The sequence below is a fragment of the Toxorhynchites rutilus genome, chromosome 2, assembly GCF_029784135.1.
Source record: "Toxorhynchites rutilus septentrionalis strain SRP chromosome 2, ASM2978413v1, whole genome shotgun sequence".
Classification (NCBI taxonomy): Eukaryota; Metazoa; Arthropoda; class Insecta; order Diptera; family Culicidae; genus Toxorhynchites; species Toxorhynchites rutilus.
Genome location: NC_073745.1, coordinates 49,381,726 through 49,397,556, shown reverse-complemented (window position 1 = coordinate 49,397,556; position 15,831 = coordinate 49,381,726).

The window sequence follows — 15,831 nt, the reverse complement described above, 5'->3', positions numbered from 1 at the left end:
ACTACAAAAACCATACGAATGCAAATTGCTGAAAATCCCATTCATGTTGTGGCAAAAGCCGATTTCCTCTATTGTCTGTTTCCACTCCAATCAGCGTTTCCCGTCTGCCGGAAACGAGCCGGTAGATGCTGGAAAACAGATGCTCACATATGGCTCCTTTCATCCTAGGTAGCCACTTCTCGTGTATATGTCAGCTCAGGACACGCTGCGGCTGTTGCGTATGTCTGGAACAGCCGCAAAGGTCTCGAGTATAAGCGAAATATGAATACAAATGAGGTTTTGTTTGATTAGAGCATACCGATAGAGAGAGAGAGAAAAAAAGTGAAAGGAGAATAAGCGTAATGCAATCGGAATGCAGATTAGTTCTCGGCAACCTGTTCTGAGCGAAGTGGCATGATGGGCTTGACCAGTTCTTGGCTGCTAGTTTGGACAAGAGCCAGGTTTCAGCACGTTGGGGTTATCATGAACATATTTTCATCATCATAAATCTCCATTCTATGAATTCACTCTTCACTTTTTTCCTTGGAGTAGACACAGATGCATTCTCCTGTTACATGTATCGCATGGTGAAACTGCAAGGGTTGATCGCGAGCACAGTGATGAATCTATGGAAATAATGTGGAGTGAAGTCGGAGATTTACACTGGGAATAACACGCTTAATAATCTGAGTTCATAATCAACGAGATTATTGAGGAATTTTAACATCTGACAAATTACTTCCAAGCATTCTCAACTTAACGATCGATTATCACATAAATGATAATTTCTTTATAGAAGAAATGTTTCTGGTACTAGACATACAGGAATGTTTTCATGTAACGAATGAATGAAAAACTAGGCTAACTTCAGTTGGCGATAAAGAAAACTACAAAATATAATTAAATGAACCAAATTATCCTTAAATTCTACGTTTATTGGGTCTTCTACAAAAATGCATGCTGCAAGCGATTGTGTCACATTTACCCAAAACCCACTCACCCGAAAGACTGTTACCCGAAAGACATTCACCCGAATGTAACAAACACCCGAATGCGACAGCTACCCGAATGTAAGAGTTACCCGAATGTAACATCTACTCGAATGCAACAGTTACCCGAATGTAACAATTACCGAATGTAACATCTACCCAAATGCGAGGCTTACTCGAAAGAAGGATATATTCGAATAATACGCAAATTTTATTATTTGGAAGTATTTGTATATTTATTTCTGATAAGTGTTATATAAAGATCATAGTTGTCTTGTACGTTCATTTCCATCCAAAAAGTTTGTATTTTTCGTGGGTAGTGCAATTTGGGAAATAGCAGCGTTGGATCAAATCCTTTCCAAAATAATAAAACGTGAAATAATGCACTTTTACAACGTATTATGAAATTTATCTATTTATATGGATGACGCAGCCCGTTCGCTTTAGAGAAAGCTGACAATTTTGGTACATACGTATTATGGTATTGAAGTGCAATTTATATTATGAATTTATTGTTTCGCAATAAAATTTATTCTGAGATCACTATAATGGGGGAGAAATCCCCATCTAACGAGGATGAGGAACCGAGGTGGCCTCAAACCGACAAGGAGATGCAATCTAAGTTGGTCCGACGCTCGATAACGCTCGGTCGGCCCTAACTAAAGGATCGTCTCCTATGTTTCAAACGAACTGGGCAATCGATGGAACACAGGTTTGCTTGCGAGAGGCCGCCGTTTCTGACGGCGGGTCGGCGGCCGACTCGGATTGCGTCACCTCGGCAGCTTGGTGCCGCCTCGGATCCTTATCCGATGATAAACATTGCGCTGCAGTGGTAAATGCGTTTTTATCAATTCTTTTCACATTGTCATAGTTGATATTTTCATGTTAAAATTACCTGCTTAATTTTCGAAATAATCCATAACCCATGCTCATTTTTGAATGATCTCAGGGCCTTAAAGATTAACACTAAAAGGAAAGAAGACGGCATGTCAATTGGGCCTATACTAATTTTTAAAAATTACACCGCGAAGTCTTCAAAATCATTTTCAAATTTCCTCATAACAATTTCTTATTTCACTTCTTTTTTTTGTTGCTTTTTCATGTTGTTTTAATTTAATCCTATTTATCAACAGGAGATTCGACGAAACTCACAATCTGATTTGTCGGAATCTTCCCTTCTCATTCGAATAAATGTTGCATTCAGGTAAATGTCGCATACGGGTATTTGTTACATTCGGGTATTTGTTGCATTCGGGTACATTTCCATCCGGGTATTTGTCGCATTCGGGCAAATGTCTATTCGGGTATATGTTGCTTTCGGGTATTTGTTACATTCGGGTGAATGTCATTCGGGTATGTGTTACGTTCGGGTAAATGTGTTTCGGGTAAACGTGTTTCGGATGATTGGTATTCGGGTGGATGGGACACAACCGCTGCAAGCAGTGCAGCCACATTTAAATCTGTACCAGAGGGGTCAAAAATCTTTCTCATCTGTACTTTTTTTTCCAAAAATCTGTACCAATAATCTGTACTATCGAAAATATTCGTTGTAGAGAAAAAAATAATTTATTAGCATTAAAAAAATACTATTTTATTTACTACAAATACTACCTTTACATTTGCAAATCATTCGTGTGTTTAAAGATGCTTATGCATAGATTTTCTGAATCTAGATTTCATACCATCATTTATTAAAATTTTCGAGCTGCCACCATGATTTTTCATCAAATCTTTTGATTTCAAATAAGCGTTCACGTATCGTTGCTGAGCCGGTTTCGAAGCTTGTTTTTGTTCATATAAGTTCAGAAAAATTCGTTCGACAGTTGTTGAGGGTAGTCTTCAAATTTAATAGCATTGGACGTTGAGAAAACGTTAGATTCCTCGCAGATATTAGTGAGAATGGTCAAATAAATCTTTCAGCTCTTTATGAAGCATCGTGAATTCAGGTTTTTCGGCCTGGAACAAACGATATACTCGATAGCGGTAAGCAACAGAAGTTTTGTCATTAAATCTTTAAGGGCTGTCAGAATTCTTCAAGCGGTTTGTTTTTGTCCGACGCGAATCCGTTCAGACCATCCTTGTGAGTAATTCCGTCCTTATGAAACTGATCAATAATTGCATTGTAAATGCTTTAATGATCGGCAGCACCAAGTGATACTGCGGCGTGAAAGTCATCATGTACCGTCGATGGGGGTGAGTCAAAAAAGGTAGTTTTCGAACTAATAACGGAATAACTATCGTAAATTAGAGTGAACGCAATTCTGATTACGTAGATATGTTCTCTAATGATGAACTTACGAGTGCTCACGGAATTATTGAATAATATTAATTTTTCACTGAACTACGATTCAATTAAATTTGACCCAATCTCACCCCTTAGAGAGGGTGACAATGGGTCAAAGTATTGAATATTACTTTCTATTAGGAATTATGTTTAAAAATCAATTGCTCAATAATTTCAAGATAATTTGACAACATGTTAGTGTCTTGAACGATTATTTGAGTTACGAAAATAATATCAACCCTTTCAGAAGTGCGATGGAAATGTTTATATATACAGATTTTTCTTAAATGATGATTCCTGGAAGGATATCAAACTTCTTTAGTTACTTTCGTCTTCAATGGCCTATTGGTTAGCGTGTCGCTTGCCAAGATGCGGGTTTCGGGTTCGATTCCCGTTCGGGTCAGAAATTCTATCGACAAATGTCGTTTTCCTGGCTTGCACGGGTTCAGCTGAACACTGTCTAGGGTGTGATGGAAAGAGCAAATGGTCATTGGTAGTCTCCAAGAAAAGCTACAAAAACCCGGAAACAGCGAGTTGAAACCACTATAAGCGTTTTTGCCCAGTCCAGGTGGTACTCGGGACGTAATACAGCAGTATCACGATGGTCTTCCTGCGAGCCTTGCAAGTCGCACCACAAAAACACCAAGCAATGAATGATACACAAGACATTGTGAATCAGGCCATGTTGTAAAAACGTTAAGCTAAAATAAATAAATAGTCATTTCCGCGTGCCGCTCTCATTGACTATCTCTCGTTTCTAATTGAGGATTTCTTAAAACTAATATTTATCTGTTGAACTTGGAAAATGTGAGATGCTCGTTAGTAGCGATTTCACAGTAATCTGATAGGTTTCCCCAAGTTGTTCTTTCAATTGTCCTTAAGGCTTTCAATTAGCGGCTTTAGCAATCCTGGAAAATGTGGCCTCATCTTAAAGAAACTCTTATTCGAGAATCCTAGAGTTGGGCACCAATTATTTTGTATTGAAAAAATAAAACAATTCACAATTCCACAGGACAACACAAGATATTCAGGTATGAGGTGAGCGGATAATAACATATAGAGCGGAGATGTATGGATCCCAGTGAAAAAAAGAAATACTTTTTAAGGGATTCAATGTAATAATATGATAGTGAAAAAATAAATAGAAAGAACAAAAATTTGAATATAAAACATGGACGTTTAAAATTAGAAGAAAACTGGCAAGTATACAAAAGGAAGAAACCAAATTATTACTCGGATTTCCGGTGGCAAAGCGAGATTTCATAACTTCTAAACTAACGGGCCGATTCAGATGATCGATATACCAATTTGAAGCCACATGAAATACCACATATGCATAAAAATTGTATTCTAGTCACATAGATGTTGTCCAGTCGCATAGGAATATTGAACGAAAACTGAAAACATGTTAACTTTGCAAAACCACCCGAAAACGAACAAAAAAACATTTCTCTGATATTCGGATTAGTTATTTAAAAAACTCAGCTTTTAGGAAAAAATATAAAAAATATGGTCACCTTAGTTCCGAAACCTTTTTTTTCGGAGCCGCTAAAAATCGTCCTAATCACAGACAGAACAGATTCCCCAAACCTTGAAACTTGATGAAAACCAGATTCCGCAACCTTGTAAGCTATGAAAAACAATTAAAATCAATGATTACGAAAACAAAATCGGTTTTCTTTTCAAGTGTAATATTTTTTAAACAAAACTATCTTGGCTTTAATTTGAATTTATTAATCATCGTAATCGGTTCAGTAGTTCAAAGGTTATGAATTATTGAAAAAAGTCATTTTTTGGAAAAAAAAAAAAAAGGGGGAAAAGTTGATTTTTCGGACCACCATAAAATGGAAATGGCCACCCTGATGAAAAAAAAATACGGGTCTAATATTTTACTACCAATTTTCATGAAAATCTGACAATCACTATATTGGTTTGGCATGGAATTCAATTTTGTGCTTGACCCATGAGAGAGATTATTGAGAGACTATTTCAAAAATATTGAAATTCGAATGGAAAAAAATGTTGATGTTCAAAATCAGTAATGACTCATCTAGCAAGACTACAAACAATAATTCTATCCAATATTTACAATTTTAGTTGTTCTGTATAATGCTGGGAATAAGATTTTTCTGGGGTGTTATTTGATGGCTATATACACATCAAACTTTGATGAATTATTAAATAATAACTATTTGCACTACAGTTAAGTATTATGCATTGGAAGTAGTGAAAATACGTTTCTTATTAAAGGGCTCACAGTTTGCAAAAATATTTGTAATATTTGTCAAGATATTACTAATAGTAACTTTTTTCTGTTTTTGACTCAATCTCACCCTCATCGTCGATACTTTAATTTTGCTTTGTTCAAATGTAAGAAGTTTCACACGCGGAAAAAATCTGTAACAATCTGTACTTTTTGACGAAAATCTGTACCTTATACCGTACAGAATCTGTATCACAAATAATGAAAAATATGTACCTTTCCAGATAGATCTGTAAGTGTGGCAACACTGTTGGAACGAAAAGAATAGTTTAAGCTCTTCAAACATTTCGCTTAACAACTGCCTCCAACGGAAGCCATATCGTTGCGTTCAACATTTTGATAAACCAAAGTATTTATGTATAAACTGTAATAAATTTAATATCTAAAATTGAATTGAAAAAAATCTGTAAATTCTGTATCTCTGTATTCTACTGTGTGCGAATCGGACGTTTTTTTTTTCTTTTGGATGCTTTCTCTGAATATGTACAACACTCATATACTCATTCAGAGCCTGCAAAGACGCGCAGAAGCAAAACAGATGAAATGGTTTCTAATTTAAGCTCCACCTTTGCACAAGAGTTGCACCGTGCGAGAGTATAAAAAAGCTGTAAATCGCTACATTTTTTTCAAAGTCTCGCTCCAGTCAGCGGGAAGTCAATAGCCTTTCTTAAGGCTACAAAAGATGGTGATGTTTAATTGGATAGGCTCTGAATTGAAAGAAATTCAGTCTTTAGAACAATGTTTCATATTATTAGACGTAATATTAAAACAATATAAAATTGAATAAAATTATATCGTAGTTCTACGGAATCAACACGACATGTCTTGAACACCTCCTACTATAATTGTGGATGCTCAATTTTTCTATTTATAATTCCAGCACCTCAGATTGTTTGTAACTAGTTTTATAACATTGTAATCAATTTTGTAAAGTACGAAAATAAATCAGTTGGTCATGATGAACAACATTTGATTCGATCAGCTTTAATAAGCAATGGTGATTTTTGTTTCATTCGTTACTGTGAACACGGTTGAAAGTGAAAAGTGAGTCATTAGTTTAAAAAATACTTTTTAACATCTACATGTTCAAAATGAGGTTAGTTTATTTATAGTTGGAAATTACATAATTCGGGTAACTCATAGGTAGGTGTTCATTCATAAACACTAACGTCTACATCTCTATGACAGTGAATTATACTTATATGAATACACATAATATACTGGATTTAGGCATTGAATTTTACAATTTTATCAATTCAAAAAAATCTCAAAAAATCTTGCCTTTTATGAAAGAGTTGTAACTATTTATATTACCTTTCATATTTCAGTCATTGGACTTAAAGTCCAAAAACTGTTTTTAAAGACACTACTCGGGAAACACTCCAAGGGAGCCAAAATGTGTTTAGGGTTAAAATTCCATACCAATTATATAAACCGATTTATGATGTGCTGACCATTCCCCGAGCATATGGGTGCGCTAAATTCACGTTTCATCAATTTTCCAATTAGAATTACTCAATTTGCTTAGATTGGAAAATTTGGAAGGAAACAATACATCGAAATGCCAGCCTTCCGACTTTCCGACCTGGTTTCCCATTTCATTTGTTTTATTCCAGTCGGCCAATCACAATCGAACAATACAATTCAATTTCGAAAACTCGTCATACCGTTCCGCCCATTCATATTTAAATCGGTTTTCCTGTTTTGTGTCTCTTTCGTCTCGCCTAGCGGGGGAGTGGGAACTAGAAAACAGCCACTTCCCCGTATTCTGTAGTCAGCGCGGAGTGAAAACTGAAGGCACGAATATCGAAGCTTACAGTCTAGCAGGAATTTTAACTCGAGCCACGTTTCTGTCGTCTGGATTTTGGGGTGCAACGGTTCTGAACCAGTTCCGGTAGAGAAAACGGGAAACACATTTTTCTCGCTAACAACCTTGAGGTCGTTCGCCGATGTTCCCGGTCAAGTGCTGTATATAATTGGAGCTTCGTTCATTCCGCCCTCCCACCACGTTGTTGCTGTTTGGAAACAACTAATAAAAATTCATCACGATGTAGGGAATTAGAACATGGTTCCTGAGGGGATTATAAATTTAGTCGGAACAAAGCGATAGGTTTGTGCAGACGGAGGGAAAATCACGCGATATTGTGTGCTCCATTAAAGGACAGACAAAAAAGGATTGGTTTTTCTCCCGCAAGGCATTGCATGTAAAGTGGATAATAGAGAATGAGGAAAAAAATAAGAATATTATACTGTGAAGGCTAATACAGGAAACCTGTTTTTGTGCGGTTGCTTTTTGTGCGATTTTACATTTTTGTGACTGTTTAGGTGCGATATTATTATTTATGCGGTTAGTTTGTGTGATTCAAAACCCGATGTCATAATAAAATCGCACAAAAAGAATCGCACAAACGAGGAACACGCGAAAAGGGACCGCACAAAAAAAGGTTTGCCTGTAGTGCCAACTGTAGCAATTTTCAACGGGTAATAAAGTTGCAAAGCCTGATCTTGTTGAAATGGCGACTATGTAAAACTATTATTAAGGACGATGAAATTTGATGGACATTATGTTGAGCGACAGAACGAACTCAATGAGTTCACATTAATACCGTTTTCCATGCAAACAATTTTGAATTACCAAGGTTTCTCGGGATGCTATGGAGGTCAAGAGATGGTGGAACATACAATCGGAGTTATAGAATTACTCAAATGCGTGCTGCTAAATCGTAACTGAGCGAACTTGCGATGAGATTGAGTCATTCATTAAACAATATTACAATTTCGTGTAGCACTTTTCCAACGACTTAACAATATTATTTTCCGTTGAAGTGTATACAATAGGAATGTTGAGGAAGTGAATTCATTACAGTGTGTTTCATTTGGACAGCATGAATGAACTGAATTCTATGTGCACCGATATTTATTTTAAACCGTTCTATTGTAGAATAATATATTTATTTCCAATTGTTTCATGACATAACGATGGAGGACAAAAGAGCAGTTCACCATCCAGCGACGTAGTGAGGGTAGACAGCGCCCCCGGCAAACTATGAAAATGGCGCCCCAAAAAAATACCATTTTATTTGATTTTTTCATTAACTTTGAGTTTCAGATATTTTGAGACAGCTACTCACTTATATCAAAGTTCACTTTGAGCAGTTCAAGCAGTCCGTATTTAGAAGGTTAGGAAAAATCATTACCAACTTCGCTTATTCTCTAGTCAAATCTTTGCATTTGCGTGCTTTAAGGGGGTATTATAGTGTAGAGACACGGACGTTTTTTCGAGCTCCGTAAAAATAAAACGAAGAATATTTTTACTATCCATTACATCATTATTGTTCATCTATCTTTTAACAATAAAAAAAAGACGGGTGGGTAATGTCGGGGACATAACCGGAGAGACGTAGGACTACACCAAGGGGTGTCCATTATTCGAATATCATGGAGCACAGATCCCAGAATGATCAACTTTTCATGTACAAAATTACAGAAAATCAAAGGATAAAGTAAAACCTCAGCACTCAGCAAACACTCAAACGTTTTGATTTAAATACGTAAAATCAAAATTTGTCGTGCAAATGTCATGCGGTGCAAATGTTGCAGGGGTTATTGTTCATCCGGCAACGAACACATACTTGATGGCAAGCATATCGTAATAGGAATTTACCGTCTAGTATCGTGATATAATTGGGCTTTGCACTTCTCATGAATAACTGTGTTCTACTAGTCAAGTCCGTCATTTGATACCCATATTGATGGGGTTTAGAGAAAATATGTAATCCGCCATTTTGTAGCGGTCGACATATTGGATTTTCAAGATCATAAAATATACAGTTTTATAATGACTGCCGAGCTAAAGATGTGTTCCAAATTTCAGATCAATCGGTTAACAGGAAAGGGGTCAAATTTCAATTAATTTCAATACAGCGCCATAGACAAACATGTTCAATACAAACATACAAATATGTCACAGCTAAATAAAACCGTTTAAAAACTCCAGCATTCTATCAAATCGAGCGCGATTAGCCACTCATTCACCAACGCGAGGCTTCCACCGCTTTTAACACACTTCGATAGGCTCTCCTGCTCCGCATCCCATTGAAACTCCTGTCTCTCACTCTTGCGGTATCGCACCGCATACATCCCCGGCAAATGCAGCAATCTCTTATGCTGAAAATCAATTTCAAGATAGCGTCTTTCCTGCTTGGCGTCCGATGATAGAATGTGGCCAAGCCCCACTCTCGCTCACTTTATATAACCATATAGTTAACGTTGTAGCGACCGCCTATATTTATTTATAATCTCTCTTTCTCTCCCTCCTTCGCCTTGTCCATACGGTTCGCCCGTACCCGTGATTGCTTGTAATAGCTGTTTGCTGCGGGAGCGCAGAAAAAATGTATGGGAAAGTAGGGAATTCTTCCTTCCAATTTTTCATCAATTTGAACTTTATATGAGCTGAAAACTCGTAATAGGTAGTATATAACCAATTGCTGAGGATATTCCCTATCAATGTGTGTATTTGGAACCAAAATCCATTCATTAATTGAGGAGGTATCAGCGTTCAAAAACGGAACACTTTTCACACTTTTCATTGAAATGGGCCCCTATATTGAAAGGTTAGACGTAGTCCTACGTAAAAAAAAATTAATAGAGAAAAAATATTCATAAAGAGAATAGTTAAGAGCTGATGAAGTGTGGGCGATCAAAAAATGTTGTGCCATGGCGTACACGGTTCCAGCCCTTCTGGTTATCTGAAACAAAAAAAAATGAACAGATTCTGAATCAGTAAAGATGCCGCTATCGCATGAACCTCGAACAAGTCAAAAACATCTTTTTTGACAAAATGGCGGCCGTTTGAAAAACAAAATGAACAAATTAAAAAAAATATCATTTTTAGAGGTTCATGCGATAGAGAGATGCCTGCAGATTGTATCCATATAAATTCGATATGAATCGGTTCTGTAGAACTTGGGATATCGTGTACGCCAGTTTTAAAAAACTAGTTTTGAGAAAAATGCGTTAGAAGTTCATTGTTATTGCCGTACCAGGTTAAATACCGCATCACTAATATGGCTCTAACTCGGTAAATAACAGGATTTTTGATATGTCCTTTCTAGGATACCGTTCTGAATCAAATTTCGGACAACATCATATTTCGGACATTTTATTCTAATATCTTGAAATGCTTAATGCACTGATGACATAACTATAAAAATAATATCATAGAGTAATCCCTTGGTTTCACAAACATTTCATATGAGAACTACATTTGAATTTTCACATAATCGGCAAAAAATCCGACAACACTACTCATTATCGTTTGTGTTTGACGTTTGCTTAGCGTGAGAAAGTAGAATTTACCCGTGATATAAATATTTAAATTTCTCCCTGTTTCATCAGTTTTCATCATCGTTAACAGTTTACTGTGATTGCTTGGTAAGTGTTACGCACTTGAGTATAACTTGTATATAATTTTCGTCCAAAAAATTACAAAATAAAGTGTCCGAAATTTGAATTTAATCTGTCCGAAATAGGATTTAGTGTCCGAAGTTTGATTTTTATTCGTTTCATTTGAAAAGCATTTTATTCGATGATTTTTTTATGTTTTCAATCAAATAGGTACCAAAGTAGAAAGCATAAATGCATATTGAACTAATTTATTGAAAATATTAGCCAAATAATACCTGTGCATAAATTTTAGATCTGTTTTCTGCATCACATGCCTTAAGCGTCCGAAATATGATTCAGAACGGTATATTCTTGAATGCCTAAGCTACAGAAATATGAAGGAAAAAAAAAAATATTTTTTTCAAATTTCTAGACTAGAATTCTGCCTTAACTGAAGCAAAATGATCCTCAATTGCATTTGAATCAAGATCTGCTAGCGATTCATTCTTGATCGAAAATGTTGCCAAGCCATTAAGTCGGTCGTGGTACATATTAGAACGTAGATAATTTTCAATCGATTTACGATTGCTGAAACTGTGTTCGCACGATGCGCGGTTTGTGCCATTTTTACTTTAGTGTAAACCAGACTAGCATGCTTCTTCATTCCAGCACAAAAATTGCCTTCCAATGACACAGAATTTATTTAGAAGTATGCGTTCTTATAGTGCAGCTTAAATAAAGTGCGTTTCAGTTAGAATTTGGTCGCTTATTTTTATTCACTTCAGCGCCCCTAGTTGTCACATCGAGAAACTATTGACAGCGTTTCGATCCGGGTGGTTTGGTTATTGACGAATTTACGCAAAGCTGAATCAGCTCATGCGACATCTACATTAGAGCTCAGAACCACAAAAGTGAGGGTGTTTGTTTATTTTACGCACTGAAAAGCAAGATTCGGTTGTGATTATTCATTTTATTTCAATTTATATTCATTTCAGCCATTAAATGTCGTCAGTATATGGTAAGAAAGTTGGAGTTTTGTATATTTAGAATAGTTTCAACACGCGATTTGACCAAAGACACAATCTCAAAAATTTTAAGTTTGATAATGCATACCGGTTTTTGATACTATGGATAATTGCGATGAAATCGTTATCATCTCAAATTGGCTGATATCATTGATTAACAAGGGGCCGATACGAGAAAGATTTGCAGTATTTTCAGCGCAAAACACGCTACTCATCGTTTACTTAATTGAAAAATAATAAAGTTATGATACTTATACCAAGCCATTTTTCAAAATATACATATCACATTGTAAAATGGAGATTTTCTAAGCTTTTTAGTGCAGAAAGAAGACGTGAAACCGGGAAATTTGAAGATAAATTCTGATTTTTCTAGAAAATTTGAACGAATTTCATACAAAAAAAAAACAAAACATCATCATTTTACTCGCCATCTGGTTGTAAATCTAACGTAAATTTGTCAATTATATAATTAATTATATAAATTCGTTTTTTTGGTTTAATTTATATTGAAAATTCAATTAATATTCTTTCTACGCTGAAAAAGTTAGAGAATCATCATTTTACAATGTGCGATGTATATTATGAAGAATGGCTTGGTGTAAGTGTTGAACCTTTATATATTTTTCAACTAGATAAACGATAAGTAGCATGTGTTGCGCTAAAAATAACGCAAATCCTTTTGGGCCCCTACATAATCAATATTAGCCAACTTAATATGGTATCGATTTCATCGTCGTTATTCACAGTATTCATAACGAGTATGCATTATCAAAGTTGAAGTTTTCGAAGATTATCTATGACATTGGTAAAATCGCGTGTTGAAACCATCGTATATAAACAAAACTCTAACTTTGTTACCCTACAATGGTTGAAATGAATCTAAATAGAAATAATATGAATAATCACGGCCGAATATTGACTTTCAGTGCGTAGAATAAACAAACATCATCACTTTTGTGGTTCTGAGCTCTAATGTAGTTGCCGCATGAGTTGATACAGCTTTGCGTAAATTCGTCAATTCAGTAGTACAGAATTCGTCAAGGTTGAAGGATACACCCAAAAGTTATCGACGATGGAACGCGAAAGGCGAAAAAAAAATTCATACAATCACATTGAGAACTCGACGTGGTCGGGAGGAAAGATTGCAAAATTCTTCAAATTTCCAAAATCGACAGTAAATACCGTACTCAAACGTTACCGGGAGACGTCGAACACCGATGAAAACTTGAAGAAAGTGAAAGAAATGGTGCTTGAAAATCGTCATACCAGCTTAAGAGAGATGTCTAGTGAATTTGGCATTGCATATGGAACGGCACAGCATATTGTTATGGGTATGAGACGCGTGGTAGCCAGGCTCATTCCGAAGGACCTGAGTTTCGTGCAAAAACACCATCAACAGACAGTTGCTGAAGAGATGATTGCTCAGCCCAAAGTGATCCAACCTTCGTGAAACGGATAATTACGGGCGACGAGACATTGGTCTATGAATTTCACATAATAACAAAGCAAGAATCGTTCGAGTAGCGCTTCGAAGACGAGAAAAAACCGCGTCAAATCCACTCAAAACTGAAGGTGATGCTGACTGTTTTCTTCGATTGCCAACGCGTAGTTCACTATGAGTACCTTCCACCTGGCTAGACAGTCAACAAAGAGTAACATTTATCCGTTTTGAAGCGTTTGAGAGATGCTGTACATCGCAAACGACCAGAAATGTGAGCCGTCAATTCTTGGATTTTGCATGATGATAACGCACCATCGCACCTAGCCAGAATTGTACTGAATTATTTAACCAAACATCAAGTAAAAACCGCCGAGTAAGCACCGTATTCACCTGATGGCCCCGAACGACCTTTTTTTTTGTTTCCCTAGTTGAAGTTGCCACTTCGTGGAAAAATGATTTCTCGCCCAACATTTGAAAAGGTCCTAAGTAACAAACCACTCATCTCGACAAAAAACCGAGGCAAAGTTTTCAAAATGTTTTTTGAATTTGTTTTAAACACAATTATTTTTTTCACGTTCTGTGGTCTGTATAGGTGAGAGGTACTTATAAACTTTTTATAATACTAACCATACAGCCAATATATATTGAAAAAAGGTTGAAACGCGTAAAATATCACATTAGACATTTTGATTAACCAAGCTGTACATTATTCATTTTACTTTTTTTATTATTACAAGATTGGAACGGAACATTTCAGCATAATTCTTTTTGCATTCAGAAGTCATTATCCTACCAAACATAACGCCATAAATCAGATATCTTATTATAAGTGTTTCACTGTTCTAGCCAGACGCTCGACCTTGACAGCCATAACTATAGTCCAATGTTTCAAAAAATATCAAAACAAAACATAGCTGTAGATTAGTCCGTTTGTTGTTTTGTTGGATTCTCATCACTTGCAATAGTGTGTAAATAATTTTATATTTTTTTAATTATTACTGTATTATTAAAAAGTTTTTGAGTAAAATTTCTGACTTACTGGTAAGTGCCTTAAGTGTAGTAGAACGATAATGCTTAAACATCTTTTTTTGTACATAAACAGTGGTACTGGTAAGGAAACGAGATTAAATTGAACATCGTTTCTGCTACTGGAATTGGAGAATTACCCGGCGCAAAAGCATGTTTCTAAAAGCGCTGGTTATGGACCAAAATTCCTCTATTTAGCATCATCTGCGAAAATATTTGCTAAATTTTGAAGAGATGATCTGGCGGACAGTTAAGCTTCTAGCAATAGTGGAACGCTCGCAAGTATCTTCAACGTGAATGAGAGTTTAACCTCTTACTTTGATGGCAGCTTCGATCTTCAATCGTATTGAAGTGGGGAAAACGTAGGAATGAGGACATGAAAACTAGTTAGAGTAGCTTAGACCTTCATCAAATTAAGAAATTTCATAAAGAATTATATATTAAAATGTACGGTGGCCTAATTGAGGCAGGGATGAGGAAGTGGGATATTGCCTTCAACGCACAGTGACAGCAAAAATGTATTGTTTGCATATGTCGACCAAAGAAAACATCGAACCAAACTTCCCATATCCAAGTGCATTGAGAATCATATCCTACTGACCCCATCGTACGTTATCAAAATTGCGTTTAACAACAAGTTCAAAACAACTATTCATAGACAAACAAGCATAACACGTATCGAAAGCATCGGATAATAATAAATTAGGAACACTATGTTATATTTATTTGATCATCAGTTTATTAAAATGGTTCATAATTATAAGTCAATCTTTGTGAGTCGAATCAAATCCTCCTTTTTCCATAACCTTCTGCTCTTTTCCTCGACCGGGAGATAACCGAAAAAATGTCATCAGCTGAGTTATTAACGAATGAGCAGTCACTTAGGTCACTAACAACCCTTTTTCCCCTTAGCGTCTGAAATCTAATTAATTTTCACCATAAAATTTATTGATATAATAATAATCTGAAATAACTCAAAAATTACGTTTACTTTCAGAATGTTGCCAAGAGCATAACATAGGAATGTTTACTTACCCTTGGCCGTACTGTACTGATAATAGTGACTTGATATAAAATGGTGCTGACCAGACAAAGTCAGTTTAAGATGGTTAACCGCTTTCGGACAGGTTCAGGAAATTTTACGTAGCAGCGCTTTTTCCAATGACAAGGTCTTTTCACACGTCTTATTGGGACAATAATTCCTTTTCTTGTCTTGTGTTAACGCACTTTCACTTTTGCAATATTTAATTTCCGCCCGCATTTTCAATTTCCTTTTTTTTGACCGAGGTTCTCCGTCATCTTCTTCAAACCATGTTTCTCCATCTTCGTTTCATTATCCTACTCAAATTTGTCGTCTACATCTCCGTATTCCTGCTGTGATATCATTGTTTTTGGCTGAGATTCTCCATCTGCTCCTGGTTCTATTACCCAATATTCGT